We start from the raw sequence: 13,589 nt of genomic DNA, 5'->3' as shown, positions 1-13,589 counted from the left end.
GGTACAGTGGTAACATCTACTAAATGTGTCCCGAGGCTGTCCTGAACATGTCTAAGCACAAATGTGGTTTTATAGTATTGCATTCATCTTGCAGCCAGGCCAACTGAAAATACTAAAGCTCAACTTAAAGCAAGTCCCCACATGTGCTCAAAGACAGGCTTTGCTTCATTAGAAGTCTAAAATTTAATGCAATGTAGATATTCACATATTCAAAGAAAAGTGTGGGTTAACCAGGAGCAAGAGTCAGTTACCAGGACAAAGCTGCCTTTATCAACTAGTCTCAATTCATGGTCTGGCTATATTTATTCATAGCACCAGCAGAGAATTTTAGTGACTTAATGAACTGGAAAGGATAACAAAATTCTCAGCAATTCACATGAAAAAAAGAAAAATAGTCATATGAATAATCTAAAAATATGGATAATTAAAAAGACTTTTATATGTGGCTTTGAAACGTGTTTTGTCTGTACTTAACATTGAATGGGTGAATTTCCACTACATTAGACACACCCAATCTTCAAACAAAGTAATAAAACAGGCTTGTGTGTACAGGGCTGAGTACATGAACAGTTTAGAAGTCCACGCCTACCCCGCAAAACAAACCACACTGCTAGGGATGGGCAATGTCATATTTCAGATGACTGTAGAGCACAGCACAAGTAGAAAAGTGCACTTCTTACACGCATGCGTTTCCATGCCGCGCTTTACTAAGAAGAACCAGTGTTAAGTAATCAAGTGCTTGATCTTTTCCCTAAAATAAAGAATTCTCAATGTCTGTCCATATACTCTCTTAAAACACTGGAGTAAGAATAAATGGAGACGGTAATGCCAGTAGCGGAATAACTGAGTATTCCAACCATGGCTGGAAAGTCTCTTGCTGGGCTGATGTGTTTATGAAAGGAAACTTTTACCATCAGCAATGATTTTAAAAATCATTAATAGGGTTGATAACATAAACAAACTGCTATAAAGTAATGGTTTGAATTGTGTGTTGGAAAAACAAAAAAATAGCTTCAATTTCCAAATAACGAGTTCAACTGGTCATAAAAGTGTATTTTTTGGAAGGTAGGATGAGGTAAATACATTCTGTTTTGTGCCTGCTGTTTAAACTGTGTATGATTTTAAACTATTAGGCATTTTAAGAAGTTCTGAATTGCACTGGCTGAGAAAGAACCTGAAGTAGGGACAAGGGACTGAAGCCCTCGGAAACCTCCCAGTGCATGACATAACCAAAGGCCTCATGGGAGAAGCCATCTGCTCCCAACAGAAGAGGGAGGGTTTCCCGAGGTGCTCCACACCAGAAGGACTATTCCATAGCCTGGCTCTGTGACTGTTTTTGACTTTTCACTATTGAGGCTGCTGGTTCCTAAGCCACTTGAGGGTCACATCAGTGGACCCTGAGCAGCCAGAGGGAACACACGCTGAAGGACCAGTCAAGTTGCCTTTCCTTCTCCGTTCCTTCCCACTCACACCTGGGGGCTTGAGGGACTTAGAACAGTGGTGAAACAGCTGGATGAATGCAGATCAGCTACTGTGCTATAACCACTGTACTGTTTCATGGGGAATCTATGGGAGATGCAGTAGTAAAAATTGTTGATTTTATTAAACCTAGGCCCTTAAGTACACATCTTTTTAATATTCCATATGATGTAATGAGAAGTATGCTCAAAGGATTTCTGGTGAAACTGAAATAGAATGGTTGCCTTGAGGAAAAATACTCGTGAAACTATTTGTGTTAGAGCTGAACCAGCCACTTTTTCCACGGAACACCACTGTAACTGAGAAAATATGCAAAGCATGCTTATTCACACTTAGGTATTTAGCAGACATTTTCTCAAAAATGAATGAAGTGAGCCTGTCACTTCAAGGAAAACTGACTATTGCCAATGATACAAGTCAAACCTTCAAGTAAAAATTAGAATTTTGGAAATCTTCATCACACCACTATGAGCTTCCCAATACAGACAGTTTCTGATGAGATTGGTGATGATATTAAATGAATGTAATTTTTTTGATATTGTATAATGAAACATCAACATTTAAGAGATTTGCATAACTCAGTGAACCAATGTTTTCTAATAACAATGTAAATACATTACAGAACCATGCATGGGTAAAAGGCCCATTCAATGTACAAGACAGACCGATGGATTTTAGTATAACAGGAGCACAAAACGTTCACTGATGGTTTTGAATTCCACATGTCAATTAACCTTTAAGAAACTACCATTCAAGTTTTGCTGAGGTATCAAAGAACATCCATAATTATCTGAAAAGGCTATTAAAATACTCCATCCTTTTCCAGCTACATATCTGTGTGAGGCCGAATTTTCTTCATATGCTTCAACCAAAACATTTATTTATTTTTAAACAAGTAAATATTTAAAATTTTTCTTTGTTTTCATTTCTCCTCCAGTAAATACCAACAGATACAACCCCTATAAACAAAAGCTTTCTGGGCTTCTCAAAATATTTAAGAGTATGAGTCCCAAGACCAAAAAGTATGAGAACCACAGGTGGCCACGAGGAGTTTATTTTATTGTATTTTATTGTAAGCATGATTGGTGGTAAGCCACTAGAAGTTTTTAACAAAGATTCTTAAAAAAAAAAACTGTAAGTGACCAGGGCCAGGTTTCAACACATACCTGCTTTTTAGTTTTATTCTTCTAGAAAACAATAACTAATTCTCAGAGCATAAATCTCAACCACTCACACCAAAAATTTTTTTTGCACATTAGGCAGACAGAATGGAGGACACAACAGAAATGTGACAATCTCTGCCACAAAAATTACTAGTACTCAAGGAGCTAATATTCTATTTGTTCTATGACATTGTTTGGCACTTTAGCTTTGCCCCAACCTCTAAAAATTCACAGACTACAAGGTACAAGATACATCAATAGAAATTTTCCTTGAGGACCTTAAGAGAAAAATTTACATGGACTTTGAGTCAACAACTGTCCCTAGAAACTTCACAGACACCATCAAGAAAGAAGCAAATCTCTCTGATAATTTGCTTTCTCCTATATCACATTTCTTTAGGAGAATCAGAAGTAGCAACTTATGTTGTTCCCCCAAGGTAAGCATGGCTGCCAACATTTAAAAAAATTTGTTCACTTTTTTCCTTCATTTAAAGAGACACATAAGGTAAAATATGCCTCCTCCCACATCATTTTAATATTTTCTGTATATCATTTCTATATAGTATAGTATTTCATATTATATTAAAATCTTCCTATATATTAAGTAGTAGAAAACAGTTTCTTGGAAATAAAGTTTAGGTTAGGACTTTGCAGAAGTCCAGACAAAGGAAATATTTAATCTACCAGCAGTAACTTTTCATATAAAAATAGTCTTTTACTAAAGAGCTGGTGTTCAAACACTTTCTCAGCTTCATTCTTAAAAAGATTTTAGAGGTTGTGTTATGTTAGTAGGATCGTGATCCTCATAATTACTTTACACTCAATAATTATATATTACTAGAGAAAGACTGTAAAATCAAAAGTCTTGAGCAGCTGATTTTCCTATAACCCAACCCAAACACCATTATATATTGACATCCCTAACCAACACCCACCCGGTAGAGTATGTCACTGCCTGTGATGATTTTGAGTATACGGAGCTGTATGCTAGCCAAGAGTTCAGGATCAATTTTGGCATCTTGAGGAATCTTTCATGGCACCGACAAAAGAAAGATAAAGTAACACAGAATTTCAGGAAAGCATGGGCTGATCCCACAGGTCCCAGAGAAATACTTGCTGACTAGTATTAAGTTAAGTAGAAAATCTACTCATTCACATAAAGAAGTTCTACAGCATTTATTAAAATACGTGCTGAAACCACCTGGAGGAGGGATGAGAAGTCTGCCATGAGGGACTGACTAGTGGGGATCAAAAGTGACTGCGCCCTCCCTCCACTGCTGACTGCCCACTCTCCCAACAGATGGGTGCCAGCTTCAAGCACTTACCCTATCTCCTAAGGCCACAGGAGAGGGTGAGGGAAAAAACCAAGGGCGAGAAGGAGCACTCCTGGCTGCACCCCCGCTAGAATGGGTGTCTTACATGGGGGGTGAGGGGAGGGCTGTGCAAGAGAAAGCAACAGCTGTTTGGAGCCTGAACCTGCATCTTGAGCAGGAGGTGCTTCTGGGTAACTTCTTACCATTTTTAACATTGACAATAAGACTATTTTGGGAAGAGATGCCTGCTGTAACTCTACGAATTTTATCATTTTCTAGACTTGGTAGGAATGTAGATCATTCCCTAATAACTTCCCCAACAACACATCTAAGTGTGGTTCACCTATTACACTCGACATTTCACTACATTTTCCGTGAACAGGGGTATGAAAATAGGGGGCAGTCCATATGTAAGCCCTTGTCTATCCAGAGACCTAAAGTATAATGATAGCTGAAGGCCAAATCTACTCCCTAACTCTAGAGAAGGTATGTTTGCAGGTGCTGGGCAGGCAAGACCACCACTTCCAAAAAACTAGATGAACTTAAGAAAAGACGGCAATTAACAAAAAAATCTTCACAAAGAGAACAAATACTTACACAGGTCTCAAAAACAGGTGTAGAACTATAAAAACAAGCTGGCTTTCCAACTGGGCTATTCATTAATAGCCTAGACTAAGGATATTTTGTGATTCAGCAGCAGAAAGGCAAGTCAATGCCTTCCATTCAGCCTTGGCCAATAGTACCGTTTAGGGTTCAAAATAAAATAAATTGTAACAGTGATATTTGTAAAAGAATGAGTCTTCACAATAACAAAACCCAGATACAATGCTAACTGGAGTCTGAAAGGCAGTGCAAATTCATTGGGTAGATGCGTTCAGAACAGTGGTGCTTGTGAAATTTTATTTCTAATGTGTATGGTAACCATGGCTAAAACGTTTACACCCTCTAACTGAATACGGGGACTGTTCTTGCTCATATACTATTATAGAAAATAGAGGTAAATAAAAAAAAATAAGGAACTAGATAGGCCTTGAGAGAAACAGTAGAAATTGAAGAAAATGTTCACATTTTGTGTTTAGGTAACAGATTTGGGTTTGTGCATCTCTAGAGATACATAGATCATGGTTTTGGTTTATTTTCTATTCTTCGGTTGCTTACACAATCTCTAAAATGATCATCTTTTTCTTGCACATGAGCCACACTTATTTGCACAGCAATTGTGACAGTACAAACCATACAAATATTTCTTCCTCTATTAAAAGAGAAGGAAAGGGTGTCTGAGGTTTTTGAGATACTCTTGGATTTGAAGGACACAAAAGGAGACTCTCGAAACACTGTAAGCAAAACTTTAAAATGACTGCCACAGGGATGACTACAATGTACTCCTGTCTGGGAACTGAAGGTAAAGGACTGAGATCCTTTGATTTTGTGGATTTAGTGTCATGCTCAATTAGGTGCCTCTCTGTAGCTGAAGGGTTTCAAAATCACCTTATAGAAGAACTTATTTCAGCTAGAACCTTAGAAGACAAAAAGTGGGGGACATAAGAGATGTCCTGAACAGCAAGAAAGCACAAAAGGAGAAAACAAAGGGTTCCATTCCAATTTAACAGATCGTTACAGACCTGATACAGTAACAGTACATCACTGATATTTCCCAGGGAGCTCCAGGCATGGAGCATTTTGAAAAGCTCCCAAGGTGATGTCACTGCTCACTCTTGGTTAAAAACTGAAATCCAAAGAGAGTAGTTTCTAGAATACAATTGACATCATACAGATGTGAATCAAGGCAGGTGGCTAGGCTTTTCACACAGTTAAGCGACCTGGTCCCACAGGTTGGCACAGCTCAGCACTTTACAGACAGCATCCTATTTAATCCTCATAACCACTCTATGTATTATTATATCCCTTATAAATTATACATTTTCTGGAACTTCACCCTTGCTAGTTGGATGCTAAATCATCAATGTTGGATCCACAGATGCCAAAAGACTATGCTGTTTTATGAGAAATTCATTGGGGAAAAAAAAGAGAAGGCAGACTACATTCATTCATGTATTCAAAAGATACTTACTGAGCACCTTCTATGTACCAACACTTGAGACACATTAATGAACAGACATAAAATACTTGCCTGCATGGAACTTATGGTCCAGAAAGAGTCAGAGAAAGGGACAATTCACCAAAAATAGACAGACAAACAAATAAGTCAAATAGCAGTTTAGAAGGTAATAAATGCAATGGAAAAAGAAAAAAGCACCGCAAAAGGGATACAGGGCATAGCTTGCAATTATAAATGGGAGACCTTACCAACAAGGTGATATTTCAGTGAGGACTCGAAGGAGGTGAGGAAGTTGGCCATGAATATATCCGGGGAGAAAAGATTACAGGCAGAGGAAAAACCCAGCACAAGACATAAATATGTTCAGATCAGCAAGGAGGCAAGGATGGCTGGAATGGAGAGTGGCAGAGGGAGGGAAGTGGGGAAGACGTCAGAGTTAGTGGTAACCAGATTGTGTTGGGCTTGGTGAATCATTATGAGGAATGTGACTTTTATTGTGAGATGGAAATCCACCGGAGGGTTTTAAGCGTAATCTGACTTCTGCTTTACAAAGATCACTCTGGTTGTTACGGTGATAACAAATTAAAGGGAAGCCAGTGGGGAAGAAAGGAGAAACCACTGCAGTAATCCAGACAGGAAGTGCTGGAGACTTGCACAAAGGTGCTAGCAGTAGAGGTGGGAAAACAGAGCGAATTCCTGGATTTTTTGGAAGACAGGATTCCGGACACATTCTGAAGATAAAGCAGCAGGATTTGCTCACAGCCTGGATGTAGAGTGGGAGAGAAAGAGAAGAGTCAGGACGATTCCAAGGTTTCTGGCTTGAATAACCCGAAAAAGCAGAGCTGCCACCCACCAAGATGGGGCAAGCCGCTGGGAGAGCAGGTGTGCAGAGAAGATCAGAAATTCAGTCTCAGTCCGGTTAAAATTGAGGTATCTTTTATGTATTCAAGCGAAGAAGTCAAAAAAGTAGCTGGATATGAGCACCAGGAGTTTAAGAGAGCTGCCCCAACTGGAAATATACATTTGGGAGTCTTAAGCAGCTACATGGTATTTTACTGAAGTCTTACAACTCTTTGTGACAAGAGTCCTATAAGAACCGAGCCCTGTGGCATTCCAAAATAATAGGTTGGTGGGAAGAGAAAAACAGCACAAATTTTTAAAAAACAACTGAAAAGAAGAAACCAGAGGGCCAATGGTATAGGAGGAAAAGCAAGAGAGTATGGTATCCTCAAAATCAAATGAAGAAAGTATGTCAAAAAAGAGGGAGTGACCAATTATATCAGATGCTGCCAAAGGGAAAGATGAGAACAGACAGTTGGATTTAGCGACTTGGATTACTTTCTTTTGAAAAAGCCCTGATGACCGTATCCCACTGCACCCCCACCCCAAAAGACAAGATTACCCATTGAATATGATGTTATTTTTCAATTTTCTCATGAATTGAACTTGTTTTTCTAAAGAATTATTCAAAAGGAAGGATTTACTCCAATTTAAAATCTGGGATTCAAATCAATCGATTTATTAAGAAATACCTGAGATAAACTTCAGATGCTAACAGTAATTTGCTAATATTCAATTTCTATCCTTAAAAAAATGAAAATACCTCAAGGTAAATTGGAAATAAAAGGACAGATTTTCTTTGTCCTGATGAGGAACTATGATAAACCAAAAGCCAATACTGTACTCCTGTTTTCCGTATTAAAATAAAGAACAACACAAGTTTGCACATTATCGCCATTACTATTTGAAAATGTTCCAGAAGCATTTTATAATATTCCAGAAAGCTAACACTAGTGCCGTAAAACCAAAATAAAAGGTATAATTATTAGAAAGAAGTAGACACCAGTGTCATGATCTGCAACTGATTCTATAACTAGGAAACCCAAGAGAATAAACTGCAAAGCTCTCAGAGTAAGAGCCAGCTATAAAATAAATATACAAAATCAAGAACCGTCTTATACTACCAACAGCCAATTTGAAGAACCTATCACAACACCAAGAAAAACATAAATACCTAAGAAGAACCCTAACAAGAAATACTAGGACTTACACGAAAAAAAAAAAAAAAAAAAAAAACCTCTGCTAGGAGAGACAGAAGGTCTGAATAACCTGTCACATCCCTTAATAGAAACATTGACTACTCTACATGTAGATGGCAGTCCTTGTCAAAGAACCAAAATACAACATAATTGGATATTTCTTAGTTCTAAGAATTCATCTGCAGTCTTCCAGATTAAGATGGCAGGTTTAACAAAACATTCAATTATACCCTCTCTAAATTCCACTAAAATGGCAGTATGAGAGATCTTTCTAGAAGACAAAGACCCAAGGACTTAAAGAACTATAGTGGAAACCACAACAAAATCATGCAAGCGGAAAGCAGATGGGCAAGTAGCAACTTAGCAGACCAAAAAGAGTAAAAACCTACACCATCAGTGAGGAAAGCTGAGAAGCACTCCAGTTTACTCAAAAAGTGGAGGTGAAAGGGTGGCGGGCTAAATAAGGCTAGTGAAGGCTGTTTGAGAAGCCCTACACCCTGGAAGCCCTTCCCACTTCACTGTAGAGCTCTGACGACAGTCCCAGACCCAGCAAGACTAGAGATTGATTCTTGGAAGATCAGATACAACAGGTAAGTTTTTGGACCGTGAGAGCACGGGAACCTTCCCCAAAGTGACTGTACAAAGAGGATGCTAAGACTCCAGCCAGATGCCTCCTCGAACACAGGCAGCTAGACCCTTTCCTCAGCGCAGGCGCTGAAAGACCACTCTGCCCAGCCCAGGAGGAAAGACTCGACAAACGGCCCCAGTGAAAAACTCAGGAGAAACAGTAAAACAATCAAAAGGCTGCCACTGGGAAGGGGGACTAAGGGGACTGGGGGTGCAGAAGGGACCACTTGATTTACAATAAGCCTTTTAGTACTCTTAGACTCAAACTATGTACATGTATTAAAGATAATAAAATAATCTTTATCTGAAACGACAGATGAATGTAATTATGATTTTTTTAAAGAACAGTGTGACTTGCTCTACCAGATATTACTATGGATTCTAAATCTACAATAAAAAGATTTGGCATTGATTAAGATTAGAAATCAATTCATGGACGAGTAAGACCTAAAATAGAAGCAGACCCAAAAGCTAGTCAAGATCTTAAAATATAATAAAGGGAAGACCACAAACCAATGAGGAAAGGATGGACTATTTATAACAAATGGTGCTGGTAGAACTGGCTAGCTGGGGAGGAGGAGGTAGTATAAGACAATTCATATCCACATACTAATACAGAATTTAGAATCTAATATATTTCCAAAAGTTTTGTTTCATTTACCTCACCTTCAGGCTTTCCAAACATAAATGTTTATAAGGAAAACCATAAAGGACAAGATAGAGAGAGCTGACTACATAAAAGTGAAATTATTGTGTTGTTTGGAAAACACCATAAAGTAAATTAAAAGACAAACAATGAGCTGTGGGGAAAAAAATCACTACAAATATGATAAATGCACAATACTCTTTATATAAAACAGGTATTTAAAACCATTTTTTTTTAAAATCACCAATTAAGAGTAAAGCGGGCAAAGTACCTGACTGGACAAATCTCAAAAGGTAAAACAAATAAACAGCAAATGACTAATTTCACAGTTACCAAAAAATATACATTAAAATAATAAGACTACATTTTTATAGAAAATTAGGAAAGATTAAACACGGGTGTGTCAACACTATGGGGAGACCATTCAGAGTGTAAGGGAATCTATGCCTCTTGGCATAAGCAATTTGGCAACATGCCTCAACAGTCATAAAAGAATTCACCTCTGCCCCAGGAATTCTGCTATAAATCTAGCCCTAAGCAACTCAGATACTGAGACTTTCAGACAAAGGCATTTATGCCAGCTTCACCTGTGTGTTTGCTAGTACTTTCTGAGCCTACTTCCTTCACCAGACTCTGCTGAGGACCCCACTCTACTTGGTTCACTTCACCTCCAAAACTTTATGTTGCAGGCACCATTACTACCCTCATTCTATGGAGAAAGGAAACACAATTAAAGAAATTAGGTAATTAAGGTCACTTAGACAGAAAGTGGCCAAGCTAGGATTTGCAACCAGCATGTAATACCATATTCTCGACCACGAAAAATGGAAATATGTCAAACGATAGAAAACTAGTTAAACTTTCGCATATTCATCATTAAAAATCTTATTTTCAAAGAAGATTTACAAGCACAGGAAATGTCTATGATATATTAAGTGAAAGGACAGTATTCAAAACTACAGATGACGTTAAAATGCCAATTTTGTTTAAACATGTCTATGCAAACAAAAAGGGACAAAAGGAGGCACATCATCCCATGCACAGTTGTCAACTTCTAGATAACATGATGGTGATTTTTATTAATTTTTTTGGTAGTTCCCAAAAAGTCTACAACAGGGATCATTGCTTTTTTGAAAAAAAAAATGCTTAAAAACCATAGAAACAATAGAAATTCTCAACAGTAGCTGCAAGCCCTCAATTTTTAAATGTGCAACGAAAACGGAAAGATTAGGTGACAGGGTAGTATCTTAGCAGCACAGCATTACTGTTGAACTACAAACTCCATCAAATGAGAGGGTTTCCCATCATTATTCTTTTCTGAGTGAAATGGGAAACATCAGCCTTACAGAATTTGCTTGATAGTCCAGTTAACTGAAATTTAGCACATAAAATAAGAGATACTAGCAAGAGAAAATCTCTTCAATGCCCAATACATGCTCAGTCACTGAACTACTACTAAAAGCATTTTGGAATCAACTGATTGAATTCTTACTATTTACACAATAAAGTTTGAAAGGTTTCAAAAACCAAAAAGCCTGAGACATATAAATCACACATTTCTGTACTATTTTGTTCAGAGCCGTTTTAACAGTTCCTTGCAAGGCAAACTGCAATTAGATGGCTACAGAATACCTGTTTTGACCATAAAAGATTGAAAAATTATCTTTATTTGGATGTGTGTGTTGGGGAAGGACAGGAGTGGGCATATTTGGACAAAGTGTGCCTTTCCTTTGTTATTTTAAAGTGTAACATTACAAGTGGTTTAACTTTTTGTAAAGAATTATGGCAAAGCACTTTCTAGGAACAGAATAATTTAAAAGCTGATAATAACATTTTTGCCACAAATCATCGAAGGTTTTTGGCATGGACATAGGTTTATACTTTACTTTTTAAATTTCTTAAATATATCTTAGGACTTCAGAAAAATGATATGTACAATTGTTAGGTTTGTGTGCCCCAAGGAAAATTCTTTAAAAAAAATTGTTTTTACCTCATTTTGAAACTTTGCTAAAGAAGTTCTCCTTGCAAAGAGTGGGAAAGAATGAATATTCAGGGGAGAACAAAACAGCTGCTAGCAGTATCACTCCATACAACACCATTAATAAATAATTCTGTAACTACTTAGAAAGAAAAACTAGAACTGTATGAGCTCACCCTTACCTGCACTGAGGCCAAGATCTGAAAAAGGTGATTCAAAATCTTCAGAAAAGGAAGAGTCCTATTCAGGAACCCGAAGGTAAGGGGACCCGCCTACTTCCCCTGGAGGACCGGTTGCTATGGGAACCCACAGAATCCCTTTAGAGCCTGTACAGTCTGGGGGAGAAGGATCCTCCTGGAGGCTGGGGGATGGTTAAAAGAGCGGTCCGGGAGAGGGTGAAGGGGGGTCGGAGAGGGGGTTGAGAGAGGGTTAAAAGATGAAACTCCTTGGCTGTGGCAAGGGGCAGAGAAGGTGGGCTTAGTAACCCCAACACAAGTTCAAAACACCAGTTAGAACAATGCTCTGGACACTAGTCATATTATAGTTAGCTAAAGTTTGAAGCATTAGAGACGTTTCCCTCCCTCCCCGGGGGGAAACAAATCAGCCTTTGTGAGTTTCTAAGGAAAATAAAGCTAGAGTTTCCTCTCATCAATTATAACCGAATGCTACTTCGTAAAACTAAAATGCTGACTTTCTTATACTAAACCAGTAGTTCCCAAACTCTGCTGCACACTGGAATCACCCAGGGATCTTTAAAAGATGCATTGTTTTAATTGGTCAGCGGTGCGATTTGAGCACAGTTTTGAAACTCCCCAGTCACTCTTGTGCAGACAATTTGGGGAACTACTGTATTCCATGATTTGACGAAGTGGCGGAGAGTATTAAAAAAGAAAAGAAAAAAAAAGAAAGGAAGCACAATCATCTCTCTTTGTCTTTTTAAGTCTAATAATAGAATTAGTTGGCTTTCTCCAAGCACACACAGGACAATAGGTTTCTTGATAAATAGGAATCCCCAGCATGCCCTAACAATACTTTCTTTGAGATAAAAAGACCAGGCAGTATAAGCCTTTTCTTCCCAAGAGACCAAACATCCTTCTCACTAAAACACCCAACTTATGCATCTATTTTAAGAGCGAATGGGCCGTGAATGTCGCTCGGAACTTGGAAGACGAGCTCCAGGACCAGAAGGAAACTGAAGCCCCAGTAGCCCACCGTCATTCGCCAGGGCCCTGCGGGGACCAGGGCTGGGCAAGGCAAGGGTGTCGGACCCTGGAGGCCCGAGTCCGGGTCCTGCCCCCGGACCCCGCTGGCAGAGCCTCAATAAAGTTACTTGGGAAAAGTTTGCTCCGGTTTCCAACCGTGCGCCTCCCAGGGCGAGGGGCGCGGCCCCCGCCACCTGCTCAGCGCCAAGGGCCCCCGGCCGCGCCCCCTCCCTGGACGTCCGCCACCTCCGGGGGTCGCGCACTGCGCGCGCGCCGGTACAGCGGGCCAGATCGGGGCGGGGGGAAGGGAGGCGCGCCTCGCCCTGCCCCCCCTCCCGGGACCCCTCGGCAGCAGCTGGCCCTGCCCCTTGGCCTGGGACGCAGGGACCCCCGCGCCGGCCCGGCACCGTCCCGCCTGGAACCCCTGGGGAAGCTCGACCGCGCGAACAGCACCTCTAGAGCCTGGGCAGGGTATCACGGCGCCCCGCACCCCGGGGCCAACGCCACCCCCGTAGTCCCCGTAGCAGCCCCGCCGCGCTCGACCCCTCCGGCCCGCGGCCGGGAGCGCGCCCCTGGCCGGGCGGTCCGGCGCTGCGCACGCGCGGAGGCGCCCGCTCGCTCTTCCGCAGCGCCCTCACTCACCGCTCGAGCTCCTCGTCGCCTCGGGTGCCGCCGCCTCCTGCAATGCTCGCCACCCGCCGCCCCGGTCCGGTGCCCGCTCCTCAGGCCCCGGCCCGGGCACTCGGGATCCAGCCCCCGGCGGGCTCCGCGGGCACCCGCACGCAGGGCACGCTCCGCGAGGCCGCGCGCGCGTGCCCTAGCGCCGGGAGGGGGCGGGGCCGAGCGAGTGGCGCGCCCAGAGGCGGCCTTGGCTACGGGGCATGCGCACTGCCTGTCCTTGGCTGGGGTCCGGTTGCGGAGTAGCAGGTGACCCTGGACCAGTGAAAGGGGGGAAAATGGAAGCGGGCCAGGAGTCCTCCTGACTGAGAGGCAAGTTCACCCTTGTCCCACACACTGCAGTTTTCTTCTCTGGTTCATTCATCAGTTAATATGTTAAACATTTATTGAGCACCTACCTTGGCA

General features: G+C 41.0%; 1 protein-coding gene across 2 annotated transcripts in view; it reads right to left on the bottom strand.

The window, feature by feature from the left end:
• BTBD3 (BTB domain containing 3) overlaps positions 1-13,258 on the bottom strand; it is a 32,447-nt gene extending 19,189 nt beyond the window's left edge. Inside the window, exon 1 of one of the 2 annotated variants that reach the window (XM_058563222.1) lies at positions 13,149-13,258. The gene's annotated coding sequence lies outside the window, so the exon portion shown is untranslated. The remainder of the gene's footprint in view (positions 1-13,148) is intronic. The other variant, XM_058563221.1, reaches the window with a different exon arrangement.
• Between the last annotated feature and the right edge of the window lie 331 nt (positions 13,259-13,589).

This window comes from Diceros bicornis, chromosome 19, assembly GCF_020826845.1.
Source record: "Diceros bicornis minor isolate mBicDic1 chromosome 19, mDicBic1.mat.cur, whole genome shotgun sequence".
NCBI classification, from domain to species: Eukaryota; Metazoa; Chordata; class Mammalia; order Perissodactyla; family Rhinocerotidae; genus Diceros; species Diceros bicornis.
This window is presented reverse-complemented; position numbering and strand designations above follow the sequence as displayed.